This window comes from Urocitellus parryii, chromosome 2 (assembly GCF_045843805.1).
Source record: "Urocitellus parryii isolate mUroPar1 chromosome 2, mUroPar1.hap1, whole genome shotgun sequence".
In the NCBI taxonomy this organism is placed as follows: Eukaryota; Metazoa; Chordata; class Mammalia; order Rodentia; family Sciuridae; genus Urocitellus; species Urocitellus parryii.
The window spans coordinates 48,331,363-48,347,977 of NC_135532.1; the positions used below are offsets into that span (position 1 = coordinate 48,331,363).

General features: G+C 33.9%; 1 long non-coding RNA gene across 3 annotated transcripts in view; it reads right to left on the bottom strand.

Moving 5' to 3' along the window:
* The window catches only part of LOC113190362 (uncharacterized), a 168,023-nt gene extending 157,186 nt beyond the window's left edge, over positions 1-10,837 (bottom strand). For all 3 annotated transcript variants that reach the window (XR_013342420.1, XR_003301773.2, XR_003301772.2), the window contains exon 1: positions 10,189-10,837. This is a non-coding gene — a long non-coding RNA (uncharacterized LOC113190362). The remainder of the gene's footprint in view (positions 1-10,188) is intronic.
* Between the last annotated feature and the right edge of the window lie 5,778 nt (positions 10,838-16,615).

A 16,615-nucleotide genomic window follows, 5' to 3' on the forward strand; every position in this document is an offset into this window, starting at 1 on the left:
AGGCTCAGGGTATGGAAAGGGAAAATGGGAGTGTGGCAGCTTGAAAGAAAAAGGATCAAGTAAATGGAAGTTAGGGAGGTGAGGGGCAGAGAGACAGGAACATTAGAGCAACAGGAACATTAGAATACTGCCCTGGGGGCTGGGGCTGTAGTTCAGTGGTAAAGTGCTTACCTCCCATGTGTGAGGCACTGGGTTGGATCTTCAGCACCACATAAAAATAAATAAAGATACTGTGTGTTCATCTACAACTAAATAACTATTGAGAGAGAGGGAGAGAGGGAGAGAGGGAGAGAGGGAGAGAGGGAGAGAGGGAGAGAGGGAGAGAGGGAGAGAGGGAGAGAGAGAGAGAGAGAGAGAGAGAGAGAGAGAGAGAGAGAGAGAGAATGAATACTGCCCTTTCCTGCTGAGTCTACCAGTGCAGGGCATGAACTGCTGGACTCTACAGATCCAAGCCCTGATGAAGAACATCTGAAGGACTGAGTCACTCGTCCTGAGAAAAACAGGAGAGGAAGCAACTGAACAGAACTGGTGAGCACATTTTGCCCTGGGTTAGGTAGTAATGCACTCACCTTTTACAATTACATTTACAGAAGTCCTTGGAAAATGGGGAAGAAGGAATGACACAATTCCAATTATTAAACATTTGTATCTTACGAATATTAAAATATTAATATTCAATTTTAATACAATTTTTGCACAAAAACTGGTAAGAACCTTGATTATAATCTGGGAGTATGTGAACAACTTGAGCCTTTTTTTTTAATGGAATGAGTACATAGTACTGAATTGCTGTATAGGGAAGATATCTGCCACCAAGATAGGACTCTATAGGGGTTTTGTGACTGATTTCACTTATTCCATGGCCATGCAGCTCAGAGGGGTGAAATAATAGGTTTCCATAGAATGGATTGAACTCAAGGTGCTAATACCTAGACATCTGTATGATTATTTATTTTGAAGTTATCAGGGAAATAAATATCAGATTGAACCTTTGCAAACACCCAGATCAACAGCGCAAATTAGCTACGAGATCTAAACTGTATGATCATTGGCACTTTCAAAATTTATTTCCATCATCACCATGCACTTTAAAGATGGTTGTACAGAGAATTTGTAGCAGCTTTAGAAGATCCCTCTGTTTCAGGTGGAATTCTTGGGGGGGGGGCGGGTTCCCCTTTGCCCTTATGACTGACTTACATTACTCCTTATGTGCCATTTTCTGATTGATGGAGGTTTTCTGTAGATTGTTCCATGCTTAATCAGAAAACAGGATTGATATGCCAAAGCCCATTCTTTTCATCACTTTAAAATAAGGGTTTCCTCCATATACTATTTGGTAATTTCAATTTGATTTTTGAAATATGATCTTACTTTTTCAGTGTCCAAGTTCATGGGCAATATTTGGAACACTTGCCTGTTGACCTCATATTTGGACTATACTGGCAAGAGATCATGTGCTATTACCAAAAAAAAAAAAAAAAAGAAAAAGAAAGAAAGAAAAGAAGTATTTTGAGTGGAAGGAAGTGTTAATAGACCTTTAAAAATATCTATTTCTGCATAAGGGAAATGTGAGAAATGGCAAAAATAGGAAGCCCAAGAAAACCTACATGATAACTGGGCTACTTTGAGAATGCTCACAAAGGAGCTGGTAATGATCAAGTCAGTTTCTCTCTCTCTCTCTCTCTCTCTCTCTCTCTCTCTCATATATATATTCCATGAGGACAGAGATTTTCCTATGTTGTATTCTAGAGCCTAAAATAGTACTATCTAGAAAATTTTCCATAAATATTTACAGAAATGATTAATTAATTAATTAGCAGAATACTGCATTTTACTTCTAAGCATCCCATTCTGATTGAAATCATAATAAACTGGAACACATCAGAAAACAAAATATCAATAGATTAAGAAAAATAGAAGCTCTGTTTTAAGAAGGAATGGATATTTAGCTTAAAAATTGAATTCTTAGTATGGAACAACATAGACACTGCTTTAAAATATTCAAAGAAACAAAATATGTGAGGAATAAGCAGATACCTCCATTTCTAGAGAGGGAGAAGAGTAGACTTCACGGGATATTTCAGGTTTCCAGAATAAAGAGTTAATTTATTCATTTTATCCTAATAAGATGAACATGTATTATTTTTAAGCCTATCCTCAACATTTAACATGTTAAGAATTTGATTTATTTAGCCTTTAAATTATTTATATTATTAAGAATTGAGCATATTTACCTATTGCAGTTCATGATTAGATGCCCTTTTCTGGGATGAGAATTGGATTATTTGTTTCTATATTAAAAACTATTAGGAAAATATGCTGGAAAGAGTGAAGAAAACGATATTAATAACAGTTAATACCCTTATATAACTTTCATCAGGAAAGTTCAATAGTATCTCTGGTTTCCCAAGGGGTCCAAATTCTCTTATTTATTTGAAAATATAACTTGATTTAGCCCTTACATGGGATATGAAAACATGACACTAATAAATAATAGAACTGGACTCATGTATAAAAGCAAATAAATTCAGACAGTAGGATTTGTGAGCTAGCATTAGGAGTTCTAGCATTAAACAAATACAAACATCTAGTGTGCATGAATGTGAATAGGTGTAACTGATTCAAGGAAAGATAGACACATGGAAGTACAGAGTTCTCAGTCACAGAAGTGCAAAGTTGCTTGTAATAAGTGATTCACCAAGAGATTATTTCTCAGTAATTTTCCTGTTGTATCAAAACAAAAAATAGATTCACATTCACTATTTATTGTTTAAGATGAGATGCAGTTAATTTAGAAGTAGACAATTTTTATTTTGATAAAAAGACAATCAATCTCTCTCTCTCTCTCTCTCTCTCTCTCTCTCTCTCTCTCTCTCTCTCTCTCTCTCTCTCTCTCTCTCTTTCTCTGTGATACACACACCTTAGCCTAGCTCCTGTATTTAGATTTAGATTCCTTTTGGAGCTCCATATTCTGTCTCTTTTTTCATATTTGCTTGCATACTTTAAAGAAGAATGGTTTCTCTGTGTGTTTTATTCCTTTACTTTCTACTCACCCCTTAACCCACTTCAATCTGCCCTCTAGTCCCATCACTCAAATAAAAGTACTTTCATTAGATCACTGTTAGATATATGTCTGCTTTTAAGTTCAAAGATCACTTTTTACTACTTATCGATTTGACTTCTAAGCATTCTTTAGAATTTATTTGAGCATTCCTTTCTTGATGAAACATTTTCTTCAGTTTCAGTAGTCATACTCTAGTGATTTTTGCAGTTACAGACTCCTTCACTTGGACACTACATATTGGAGTTTTTCATATTAGACTTTGGTATACTTGAGTCCTTCTGGAAAATCTCATAGTCAAACAACTACATCCAAATCTTTTTAGTTAACACCACAGATTAATACCCCCAACACCAAAATGTATGTCCACTTGCCCACCTCATAATCCTTTTTTTTCTAATTAAGCTTATTTCAGGACTAGGGATGAAATTCCTTGGTAGGTAGATTGCCTACCATATGCAAGGCCTTGGGTGATATCTCCAGTACCACAAATAAATTAATTCATTTATTATCAATCATTAAATTTCAGACTCAACATACCTAAAATGTAACTTTTCCTTGTCTTCTTCTATCTTAATCTTCTCACAGTTGGTGAGTGTACCACAAGCCATTTAATATTTCCCTCCTTTCACACAAACATACACACACAAAAAAAAAATCAGTGGTTTTCTTGATTCATCTATCTGTCTTTTGCCAAGTTCTGTCAATTCTCCCTCTCAAATAAAGTTTGAATATGTTCTGTTAACTCATCTCCACCACCACCATCTTAGTTTAAGCTGTCATCTCTTTTCTGGGCTACAGCTGCTGTTGCTATTTTTACTTACCTATTTTCATTTGGGTTTCTGTATTATCTGTGAGCCTCAGCAAACAAATAGACAAACAATCAAAATGTGTTGCATTTCCCTGTCCTGTTTAGAACATTCCAATCACTTCTCATTGCTCTTGTGAAACTCTGTAATTTTGCATATAGGACTCTGCCTGTACCTCTGATCTCATCACATCTCTTACGTATGGTCTCTCCTATGGTTGTAAAGGTCTCCATTCAGTTCTGCATTTTAGGCGTGCTTTCCCATGATGTCCTGTGTTGGAACATTCTACCTGTCAACCTTCACACTGCCAATGCTCCCTCCTCCTTAGGACTTAGGTGAATTTTTACTTCCTTGGAAAAACTTTTCCTAGCTTCTCTGATAATGAGTTTTCTCCAAATGCAAGCAATCTTAATCCTGCACATCTCTCCCTAGAAGTATTTCTTAGTAGCATTTATCACAGTTATAATTTCATATTTTATATGAGATTCTTTGATTTATCTAACTCAGCTAGCACATCATAAGCTCTAGGAGGGCAAGGACAGTCTCTCTTTTTGCTCAACATTATTTCTAACACCTTAAAATGGCTGTTTAATACACAAGACTTATGTTACCTTGCAGAAGTCACACACTGACTGTCACATGAGTGTGGATTTTATAATTGTTTTTCTCTGTCTTAGTAAAGAAAATAAGTCATTTAATAAATGAGATAGAGAAAAAGCTGGAGAGCCCTGGACCTTAGTAAATATCCAAAGAACACAAAGGGAAAGAGAAGGAAAGTGTTTAAAATCTTAAATAAAAATTTTAAAAAGCAGCAAATTTTTTTATAAACCTATTTAGAAAGTATTAACTCATTTTAGGAAGATGATAGAACAAAAAAATTATTTTTAGTTGATATTCACTGAACACTGACTATGGATATTGTATTATATAAAACTAAAAAATATTTCACTAAGCCAGGCATGGTGGCATGCACCTGTAATCCCAGGAACTTGGGAGGCTGAAGCAGGAAGACCAAAGTTTGAATACAGCCTCAGCAATAATAATAAAAAAAAGAAAAAGAAAAAGAATTAGAGATGTGGCTCAATGGCAGAGTATTCCCTGGGTTCAATCCCCAGTTTCACATACATGCACACAAAAAGTCTCACTAGACATTGTTTGGTACAAGGAAGATATTATCATTATATAAATTTTACAGAAAAAAATTGAAACTTAAAATGTTAAGAATTACATTCTAGCCTATATAGCTAGTAAATTACACTATTTAGATATACTTCGGGCCTATATCATTGCAAAATTGATGAACTCTAACTTTAAACAAATGCCTGTCAAATTTCAATAATAAATAAGCCCTCTTAAAATATAAAAAATATTTCTGAAGATTCTTGCTATAGAGTTAAATTAGTGTTATGATATTACATAAACATATTAATATAATAACTGTGAGATTCTTATAGGTTCCTAGAATTTTAAAATTAAAACAATACAAATAATAAAATAATAAGAATTTAAAAGTCAAATTATAAAAAATTCAAATTAACATTATTTTGATACCTGATTTTATGAAATAAAAGAGAATGACCAATGTGTGAATTCTGTGTTGACAGCTATACCCAAGGCTCTGTATTAGTCTGTATAGGTCAATTTTGTTGCCATGGTAATAGGTCCCTGTATCTCTGTGGCTAAAACCATAAAGTTATATCATATGTTGTATCTCACCTTAGCCTGGTACAAAGCAAATATGCAGATATGCAGAATGATTTTTACTAACAGCCTGAAATATTGGTCATAACTAGTCAAGTAGCCCCATCTAACTGTAAGAGATTTGTGAAATATGTCCAAGAGGTATATGAAAACAGATATTCTTGAGCATCAGTATTGATGACCACAATTCCAAAACTGAAATTTTCTACTCTAAAATTCCTGAAATATGAGTTGCCATGGAAACAAACAAATTTTTTTTAAAAAAACAAGTTGTTTCCATTAAATGTACATTCTTAAACAAAAGAATAGATATCAATGATTGTTATTATTTTGATATTAGAAGTATTGGAAGTAAGCTATATCTCTTACATTCAAAGTTAAAGCTTGCTGTTTTAATAAGTGCACACTTGGCCCTGACAAGATAATAAATACATTTGCCAGTATGAGCCATGAACACTTGAAAAAATATTTGATTATAAGGTTGTTATTGAGATCATTCAAAGTAACAATTTTTATGGTGAGTAAAATAAGATCTCAAAATAAAATTGTATAGATAAGTCATGGCCACCTGTGAGAATATATTGCCAACCCCACAATACAAGAAACAACACATACAGCTATTCTGTCTGTAAAGCCAAGTGCCAATACAAATGACAACAAAATATCTAAAGCATTGAAGAACAAGATCATTGTGGATTGGAGTGGTACTGAAAGGATTCACAGGCAGGAAGGACTTATATTCAGCCTTGAAAAGATAGAACCTAAATACGCATAAATGAGGAGAGAAGTAAACTCTTAGAACATTGAGCATCATAAAGAGGAGCAGGGTGAGGTGGGAGCAAGGTTTGTTTATGGGTTAAGAAGGTAAACTATTTGCAATAAAGAGTTTGTTCTGAAGAATATTTTTAATTTTTAAATGTGCAATAAGAAAACAGAAAAATTCTGAGTGAAAACATTTGCTTTTGATTGAAGATGGTTTTTGGTCATATAATGAAATTTGTTTAATGAATAGTGGTAAGACAGTGTTGATCATAATGATAGACAGATATCAAATACCTATGATGTGTAAAGCAATATATTAGCCACGTTGGTTGAACTATCTATTTTCATAATAACCTAAACCCTAAAAGCTAGATAATACTATCCTTATTTTTACAGATAAAGGAAGAAGATCTCAGAAATTTTTGATAACTTTATAATAATATTTCATGTCTTAAAAGAAGGTATTTGAGGCCAGCTTGACCTCAAGTTCTTTTTTCTACATCATTCTAAATGAAATATACCTACACATATCAGACCTTCTATTGAATCAGCAATAAATTAGTCAACCACAGTGGAGTCACTTTTACTGAAATAAGTACATTTTATGTATTTTATATGATTAGGTAAAGTTTATGAGTTATCAACATTTCTATGATTTAATAAATTGCTTTTTGTAATTATCAAATAGGAAAACAGAACATATTTGTATTATCATAATAAATTAGCATTTAACAAATCCTACTTTTACATTTTTGTTTGGCCACATATCACTTTGTCAGCATTAGGAAGTAATATGAATAAAAAGGAAATTTGTTGTTTCATTATGCAGTTATTTTCTTACACTTTTTCTGTTTTCCTAGAGAAAAATCCACAAAAGTTGGTAGGCTCAGTGAAAAAAAAATGGCACTGTCTTAAATACAGTTTCCCAGGCCAGTGATCTTGGGCTGTTAAAATGCAATTGATTTTCCCTGTTTATTTTTGTTAGGTTTTCTGATGTATTGTAGCAGCTACAATATGGTCTACCAGTATGTAAAGAACCCAGAATTAGGTGGTAGACAACAAAAGCAATCAACCAGGAGATATAAGGTATAAGCAATCATCAAGGAGACTTGATCTATAAACTTGGAAATAATGGAAGTCGTCCTTAAGTAAGGTGGAATCAACATCCCAGTTTAATAGATAAAGATATTGCAGAACTTTGATTAAAATGAGGAGCACGGGAAGAGTTGGAAAGTTAAAAATAATACCCAAACAACTTCAGATTAGGTTCCATTTAATTTGAACACCTTAGGGGAAATGGTGGTAGTCAATAGTTAGATTGCTTCTCTTTGTCATTGCCTGAAATATATTAGGGTAATGTTGCTGGCAGAAGGGGGCATGGGGAGTAACTTGACTATTTTTTCCTTTTAGACATCAGAATATCAGGATGTCCTTCTGAAGACATATGAATCTGTATAACTCTAACATGTTACTGGGTCATATGAAGACCTTAGACATTATATGTTCAAGTGATGAATAAAAGAGAAAAAGAATAGATGAATGAAAACTATTGTTTTCCTTTGTTCAAAAGGGGCTGCTCTTCTTTAAAACTAGTGTGAACTGACTTAGTGGGTGAAATGTACCTGAATAAAGATCCAATCTATGTGCATACACTGCCTGGCACTCTACACAAAATGGCATTCAAAATGTGTGTCATTTGATATTTTGCAAATTATTTTCTAAAATTATTTTCTAAATGCACTGGGCTTGAATATCTCCATGCTTTTCCCATTGCTTTAAGAATAAAGTGTCAAATTGCTGATGTGTCCAATAAGGCAGAGTCTTGTCTGATCTCTAGCCCTATATGACGGAGATCTCTAACACTGTTTCCACATGGCTGATAGCCTGGCAATTGCTAAGACATGTGTTAGAGAACTCTGGAAGACAGCATAGTATAGCAGTTTGGAGCAGGACTCCAGGGTCCAGAGTGCTGAAATAGGAATTCTCCTTTAGCAGTTTAGTAACCCAGCAAGTTACTTAACCTTACACAGCCTCACTTTTATCATTTTGAAAATGGAACTAATAACAGCACCTTCTTCATAGTATTGTGATGAAAAGTGAATGAGTTAACTTTAAAATCATTGCATGTACCTGACCTCTAACCTGTGCTCTATAATATGAAATTAATCATAATTCCATACATTTCTATAAAACTGACTACCAGAATATGAGGACAACAGAAAATCATGGAATGAGAGGTTAAAGGAAACCAGAATTCAGGCAGCAAAGAAGATTGTGCTGTTTTCTTTGGTGGAAGTAAGGGATAGACTTGAAAATGCTTACAGAAGAGTGAAAGATTCAGAAGCAAGAATGAACCTGAAGATAAGAGATACAAACCCCAGAAAAAGTAGGAGAAATTGAGACCAACAGGTGAAGTCATTGTCTTTCAAAAGAAGCATGAGCCTATACAGGGTGTGAGTTCTTTGCCTCCATTATCCTTATCCATATTTCTCTTTTGAAACCATGAGTTACATTGTAGGTCACAAAAGCATTATTTATTAAAAGACACCCCAAGTCATGGATTTTCACAAATTATCTCTACTACTACTTAATGTTTAATCCATACACCTGCTGTTTTGTGTGCTAAGAATGCTTTTCCTTTAAATTTCAACTTTCCTGCACTGATTTCTCAATGAAGTGACTGTTTCGTCATTGAAACAATTTCTAAGTCCAGGAGAATTCAAAAACAATGACCTCAATTAAGCCAGCATAGCTTGCCCTGGACTTACTCTCATGTCCTCAGTGGTGGGTCTTCAGTTGGTCTCACTGCTTGCCAGTACCTCCTAACAGAATGAACATCTAACAGAGCAGTGACTATGTCCATAAATTTATCTCAGATCATAGCAGAGTTTCATGAGTTATATGTGAATCTATAGCAGATAGGCTAATGATGATAACCAATCACCTTCATGTAGGAAAGGTCTTAATACTTCTTTAGCAAAAGTAGGGTAAAAGAAATGGAATAAAGTATCATAATATCTAGAAACTTCTATCTAAAGAAATTAGTTCAGGGAACCTACCAGGATCTTTAAGCCCTAGATTCAAATGTCCACTATTTTAAATCACTCTAGATATTTAGGTAATCTGACTTGAGGACCAATAACTAAACCATGGCAAATATAGTTTAGTCTCTTTTTATTTAAAATAACCAAAGTAAATGGTGACCTTCAGATAATGCTTATGTTTTTATAATAACTAATGTTAAGTTTTCTCTTGAGAATAAAGAACAACTTCCAAGGCATAGGTGTACATTCATTTTTTCACAAGTTTATATATCTCTTTTTTCTTTATTTTCAGGAAGATGGGGAAATAAGTTTGAAAAACAACAGGGTATATTATCAAAGAGAAATTTAAGAGTTTAGCTTTGACAATCCCATTAAGCCTACAGGAGAGAAAGAGTAAAGCCATGTTCTGACTTTGTGACTTCAACCATTACTAATCATCAAAACACTGAAAAAGCTGATTTCAAGATCAAAGCAAAACATAGCAACTTCAAAGACAGATGGAGAGCTCAGTGCTGAAAAAACAGGGTCCTCATAATGTCACCTACATTAGAAGGTTGTAGGAAATCAGGTAAACAAGACCTGTATCTGAAACAGAACTAAGAACATCTGCAGCACTCTACCAAGTTTGGAAATATTTCTCATAATTTGTATTTACTTTGAAAATCTCTTTCTGCTCCATCCAAATGTGTTTTGGGAGCTGAATAAGCTATCTTTACTCCCCTACATAGAACAATAAGCCATGTAATTTACTATTTAACTTTGGAAATTGTAGGAAAATTATAGTGAAAGAGGGTACTGTTAAAAATTTCACCTTGATGGAGTGTGAGAGTGAAGCAGACCTGCCGGAGACTCCAAGGCAACAGAGATGTCTGGACCACAGAGTTCCTGCTGAGGAGAGCTGCAGGCAGCATGCAAAACCTGCACAAAAAAGGTCTTGAGATCCAACATGGCGGAGAGATCAAGTCTCTGACTTCTTCAGCTGCGCAGGCATAGGGAGTCGTAAACCATCTAAATGCTGTTTGCTCAGGATCTGAGCTGACGTGGATCTGGAGCGAACAGTCTGGGCCTCTCAGAACACACACCGAGCCCGGATCAGCTGAATTCAAGCTCCCGTTCGCCTGCTTCCCGCAGACAAACAGCTGTGACTCAGCACTAAACGATCCCGCTGAAACAACTGGTCGGCCCTTCTGATCCTACGGAGGTAATGCCAACCGAGCCTTCATAGGCAGTGGCCACAGGATTGAAACGGGGCTTGGGAGAGATAGTCAGGACCCATCCGTTGCATTGGTCACCCGGCAAAGGGAACGAAAATTCGCTGAGGGTTCTCAGCCGCAAGCTCTAAAAACTTAGGGTCTGAGGGAATGGCAAACAGGGAGAGTGTGCCCAGTCGTTCATGAAAACAGGGCTCACAGGAGCAGCAGACCTGGCATGTAGCCAGTATTATGGTGAGCGTCACCAGTGAGCAGGGCCTGGCTTGAGGAAAAGTGGGGAAGTGACTAGACATAAGAGAAGGCCCTAGGCACTCAGGATTGGAGACCCACCCAATCTGGGAGGAGGAGCTGCTGCACAGTGATTGGTTCCAGCGTATTGAGAGGAGAAGCTTCTCCCGGTGGGCACAGCTCCACCTACTGGAAGAGAAGTTAATCAAACTCTAAGACTGCATTTATTAATTTTTTTTAAAATTTTTTTTTTAATTTTCATTTTTTTGTTGTTTTTTAATTTTTTTAATTTTTTAAATTTTTTTTATTTTTTTAATTTAAATTTAAATTTTTTATTACTTTCTTAATTTTTTTTCTTTTTTTCTTTTCTATTTTTTTATTTTGTCTTTTCATTTCTTTTCAATTTTATTATTCCCCCTTCCTTGAATTCTACCTGCTTACTCTCATTCTGTTTAGTGACTTCTCCCCTTCCCTTCCAATGCCTTTCCTCCCAAGCATCAAATAAGAGTATAGGAGTAAACAGTAACTCAGCAGTCAAACAGAACAAGAAGTAACATGAGCAGCATGAAAAAGCAAGGAAGAAAAGGAGTACAAACAATGCAAGACAGCCTAAATATTCAGGAGGACCTAGAGGCATCAGAAAAATGGTCAAATAAAGAATTCAAGGAATACCTTAGACAGATGGAATGGAACCTTAAAGAGGATATGAGACAGCAAATTCAAACAGTGAAAGAACTCATTGAAAATGAATTACATAAACAGATAAAAGAAGAAGTTAAGCATCTTTATCAGGAGAGAGATTATAAAAAAAAATCAAACAATAATTCTAGAAATGAAGGAAATGATAAACCAAATTAAAAACTCAAATGAGAGTATCACTAACAGAGTGGAGCAAGTAGAAGCAAGAACATCAGATAATGAAGACGAAATATATCATCTTGAAAAGAGTCTAGCCAACTCAGAAAGGCTGGTAAAAAAATCACAAGAAAAACATCCAAAAGATATGGGATAACATAAAAAAAACAAACTTAAGAGTCATCGGGATAGAGGAAGGTATAGAGATTCAAACCAAGGGAATGAGTAACCTGCTGAATGAAATAATTACAGAAAACTTTCCAGAAATAAAAACACTTCTCTTTTATGAAACTTACCCATGCCTTATCCATTTCACCTGGTGTGTTCCTCTGAACCAATCCTCCTAGTCACAATATAGGTTATTTGGTACCTTATATTATATAACACTTCATATCAATGTTAAGGCACATATCATATTCAATAACAACAACCACCAACTATAAGAATTATTTCCAAATATTATCACTCTGAATATATGAAAACTTTTCTGATCAAAACCTCAGTGTGTCAGCCTCTCATTTTATTACTCATTCTATAATTTTTGTGACTTGGCCTTTAGAGAGCATTTTATTTACCAAAACCTTAACTAATTATCATCAACTTCAAAAATGTTGAATGAAGAAAGATAACCTTAAAAATGGCTATAATTTGTTCTATTTTAACAGAACACTTCACACATCATAAAGTTGTCAAAAATAGAAAAAAATCACCATTTTAAACACAGCTGTTGTTTAAAATCTTTGTTTTCTTTTTCCTTGTTCTTATATTTCTGTATGATTATGTGCATTTTTATAATCTCTCCATCTATTCATTTTTCTATAGCAGAACATCTAATTGCAATCAGAGTCTATACCAAAACTCTAGTTGAATTTATTTCTATGTTGTTATATAATCGATGTAATTATAGTTCAAGAGTATAAGTTTAGTTGCGATTGTTCCTTCATTTAATTAATCATAACCCTATCATTAGATATTTAGAGTAACTCATTTTTCACTGTATGTTTTTGAAATAAATGTTTTAATACATGTAGTTTTTCTAATTATTTTAGAGTTTTAAAAACGTGCACTCAAATGCAAGATTACTAGATCAAATGATAAAAATGAAAGAAAAAAAAGAAACCATTTATCTTTTAAGAAAGAGTATATTAGCTAGTAGTATCCAAGTACATTTAATTGTTTCCCCAGTAATTTGATCTAATCTGGCTTCTGAGCATTCAAGTTCAGCTGTCTTTATTATGCACATGATAAGTAGGTGACTTAGAGATCCTACAGCTTTGAAGTCTGGTTTGGTTCAGTAGAAATGAATGGATACAGAGCAAAGCTCTAGGTAAAATGGATAAGTTAACAAATGAAAAGTGACAGTATTACTTGAGCATAAAATATGTGGCACATTTAAACCACAGTTCAGCATTAAGAAAGACAAATTGTTTATTCTAAGTAAAATATATAATTTTCATTTCAATGAGACAGTAAACTTGCTCTCCATATATATACAGATTATATATGAAGATTTTATATTGCAATATTTGCATTTTAAAATTTTCATTGTTATTTTGTTGTAAATGGCAGTTTATTGTTTTGTTCTGGGCCTGATCTGGAGGTAATTGTATTTGAACCTTTGTCTTTCTTTTTTTTTGCTAGTGATGGGGATTGAACTCAGGACCTTACACATATCAGGCAAACTATACCCATGACCCTTAAACCTATTTTTTTAACTCCCAGTGTTTCTTCCCTCTTCCTCAATTTGGTCTATTTACCATCTCTTGATCTCTAGAGAAGTGCACAAAATTTAAAAAAAAAAGGGGGGGGGGAAGCAGAGTACCTTATTTTGGCTAATTGATTATAGGAGGATTTTGCAATTTTGCTTATTAATCTCCTCTTACTGTGTTGAAATACTCCTTTTGAACAAACAGAAAAGTGTAAAACAGACTTTCTATCTAAGATATATGTGGCTACCTTATATGTACCATTTATAAAATCATATTTTGCTAGAAGTATCACTAGGGATAGATTCAAGCTTATAAAAACAGATTGAAGAGTAACATACAACAGTAATGTTCAGCCATCTGTATCAAAAAATTATTGAAAGCATTTAGTAGTATAGAATAGCTTTATATATAAGGAAGGATGAAAGAATTTAGTTGCTTGAATATATATAGGAAAGTTATCAAAAAAGACAAACATGTACTCAAAATACATGGTTATCAAAATATGCCAGTTTTATCTTTAATCCAAATTTCAAGCTACTGCTAAACTGATGGATGGTCTTTCTCTAAACAATTCATGTTCTTACTTACTTCCAAGTCTTACCTCTGCTGGAACCTAGACCATCTCCCTCTTCCTTTCTTCTTTCTTTATGGAAATCCTCATAATTCATGGAAGAATTTTCCTCAAACATAATTAAACATTTTACTGTATTCATCATTTACACAAAATGTTCTCAGCTCCTCTGCCTTGCCGGCAAGTCAGCACTCTGTGATTCAAGCCAACAGTAGCAAAAAATAATACATGTCCTATATTTGTATTAGGGTTAAATTTAAATTTTATCATATTTACTCTTTTTGTTGTTGTTTGGTACTCAGGATTGAACCCATTGTTGCTCTACCACTGAGCCACATCCCCAGCCATTTATTTTTGTTTGTTTGTTTATTGAGACTGGATCTCACTGAGTTGAGAGAACCTTGTGAGGTTCTCCTGGAACTTGTGATCCTTCTGCCTCAGCCTCCTGGGTCACTGGGATTGCAGGCTTATGCCACCACAACTGGTGGCAAATTTTATCATGTAATTAATATTTTTAAGAAAAATGTGATAATCTAATGAGATAAATCCTTATAACTATATGTTGAACTCTTAGACTGAAGAGAGTGAATTCAATTCTACTCATCAAATATCTTTTAAGTAACTATTATATTCAATTTTTTATAAATATATATGTTAACTTTTCTTACATCAAAGTTGCTACCTACACCTTGACCTTGACACTAATGATTAAATAAATTTATTGGATGTGCAGTGAAGGGAGAAGAAAGGTGGACATAATAAAGTGTAGGATGTAGAGTCTCCCGCAAGAATATTACTTGTAAGACAACCACATTTGAGACAGTATATTTCACCTTTATTTAAAATATTTGTATTTTCTATCATTTTAAAATATTTGATCTTTTTTTCTCTTTAAATATCTGCTTTTTAAATAACTAGTTTCAATTGTATTTTTATATGTTAAGACCATTTACTGCCTATACAAATAGAAGGCCAGTTCCTAAAACCTGTCAAGCAATATGTTTGAAATTTCAAAATTTGTATCCCAGGAAAACATCAAATAAATCTAATTGATAAAAATCATTGTTCAATGCAAATTCACAACTTTTAATCAATGTCAAAACCTTTTTAAGAAGTCTCCTTGGAACACTGGTAATCAAATTTGTATCTCCTATTAGAATTTAAATTAGTGAAAATGATGAAGATTTTATTTCTGTTTCTAAGCATTGGAATATAACCTACATTAATTGTATGAAGTCATACTTCAATTGTTTTAACATCAAAGACAGACAAAGCGATCCCAAACAGTTGTGTTTTAACATGTGATCATTAAATAACATGTGAATGGAGTTGATTGATTGCTTGCAAAGATCAGAATTCCACATATCTAAATATAATGTAATTAAAAATAAGAAAGAGCTGGAAAATGGTTAAATTGAATTTAAGTTTTGGCAAAGAATTGGGCTTCCATCCTCAGAGAAATACTGTTCTATAAATGTAAAATACATTATAGAAAAGGCACATTCCCCAATGGCATTGTCTTAATTCAAGAGATAATATTCATACCCTCAGAGCTACAGCTTACAGACCTCTGCAACAGGCAAGAATGACCTTAAATGAATAGATTTTTTTTCAGTTATTACAGCTGAATGCATCCAAAATAAGGAACTCATGCATTTAACTTCACTACGGAAATCATCGCATAAATGAGATAGTGAAAATTTCCGCTTATATATAGCAAGAAATTATGTCATTTACAATGATGGTACAATTTACATCATGTACATTTTTTACATCTTGATTTAAATTTTCAAAAAGAAGTTCTACTGCTTGTAGTATTTTAACTCTTTAAAAATGAAGGTCTGCTGGATAATCATTTCAAATATGCAGCCAAAAAATGATTCTAAAATCCTTTAGAATACCAGTTTCCCAAGATATCAACATGCAGGTATGTTGAAGAGATAGTCCAGCTAAATTTACTGGCTAAATTCAAGGCAACTCAGGCCTGAGTTAAATCATTCTATGATAAATCCCATACAATTTAAAAAAAATAATAATAATAGTAGACATTATTGTTCATATCATATCCAAGTGTCATTGCTGAGTGGATAATTTTCCGGTAATAAATTAAATGTGAAAATGTTAAAAACCTATTCATTCTGAGGCCCTTAGAAGTAAAAAAAAAAAAAAAAAAAAAAAGTCATGGCAAAGAAAACCTCAGTAGCATCACAGAAATAGTTCTTACCTCTTTTGATGGACTCTCTAAGCAGGCTTAGTCTTAATCATGTGGTCCTTTACATCAGCAGTGATCCTTGTTTGCATTAATTTGTTTTATGTGTGAATCCTGTTTGTTTTTTTTTTTAATTGGATTGTAGACATTTGAAAAACAATAACCACAGTTCATGTTTTCTTTGCTCCATGATCACACTCAGGCTCACACACAGTTGCCCTTGTGCCCTCAGTGACCCTTCCATAACATCTTTAGATGGTGCACTTTCTAGCCACAGTCTGCTGTCTGCTTCCTGCTTCTGCACCAGAGAAGACCCAGGTGCTGTTCATTTGTTTCATACCCACACAGACCCCTGCCCTTGGTTCTTGAAAGCTCTAAAAATATAAATATCAATGAAGTAATCTTTTTGTATACTCTCCACTGTAAATCTAAGGTAAAAGTGTCACTGAAAGAAA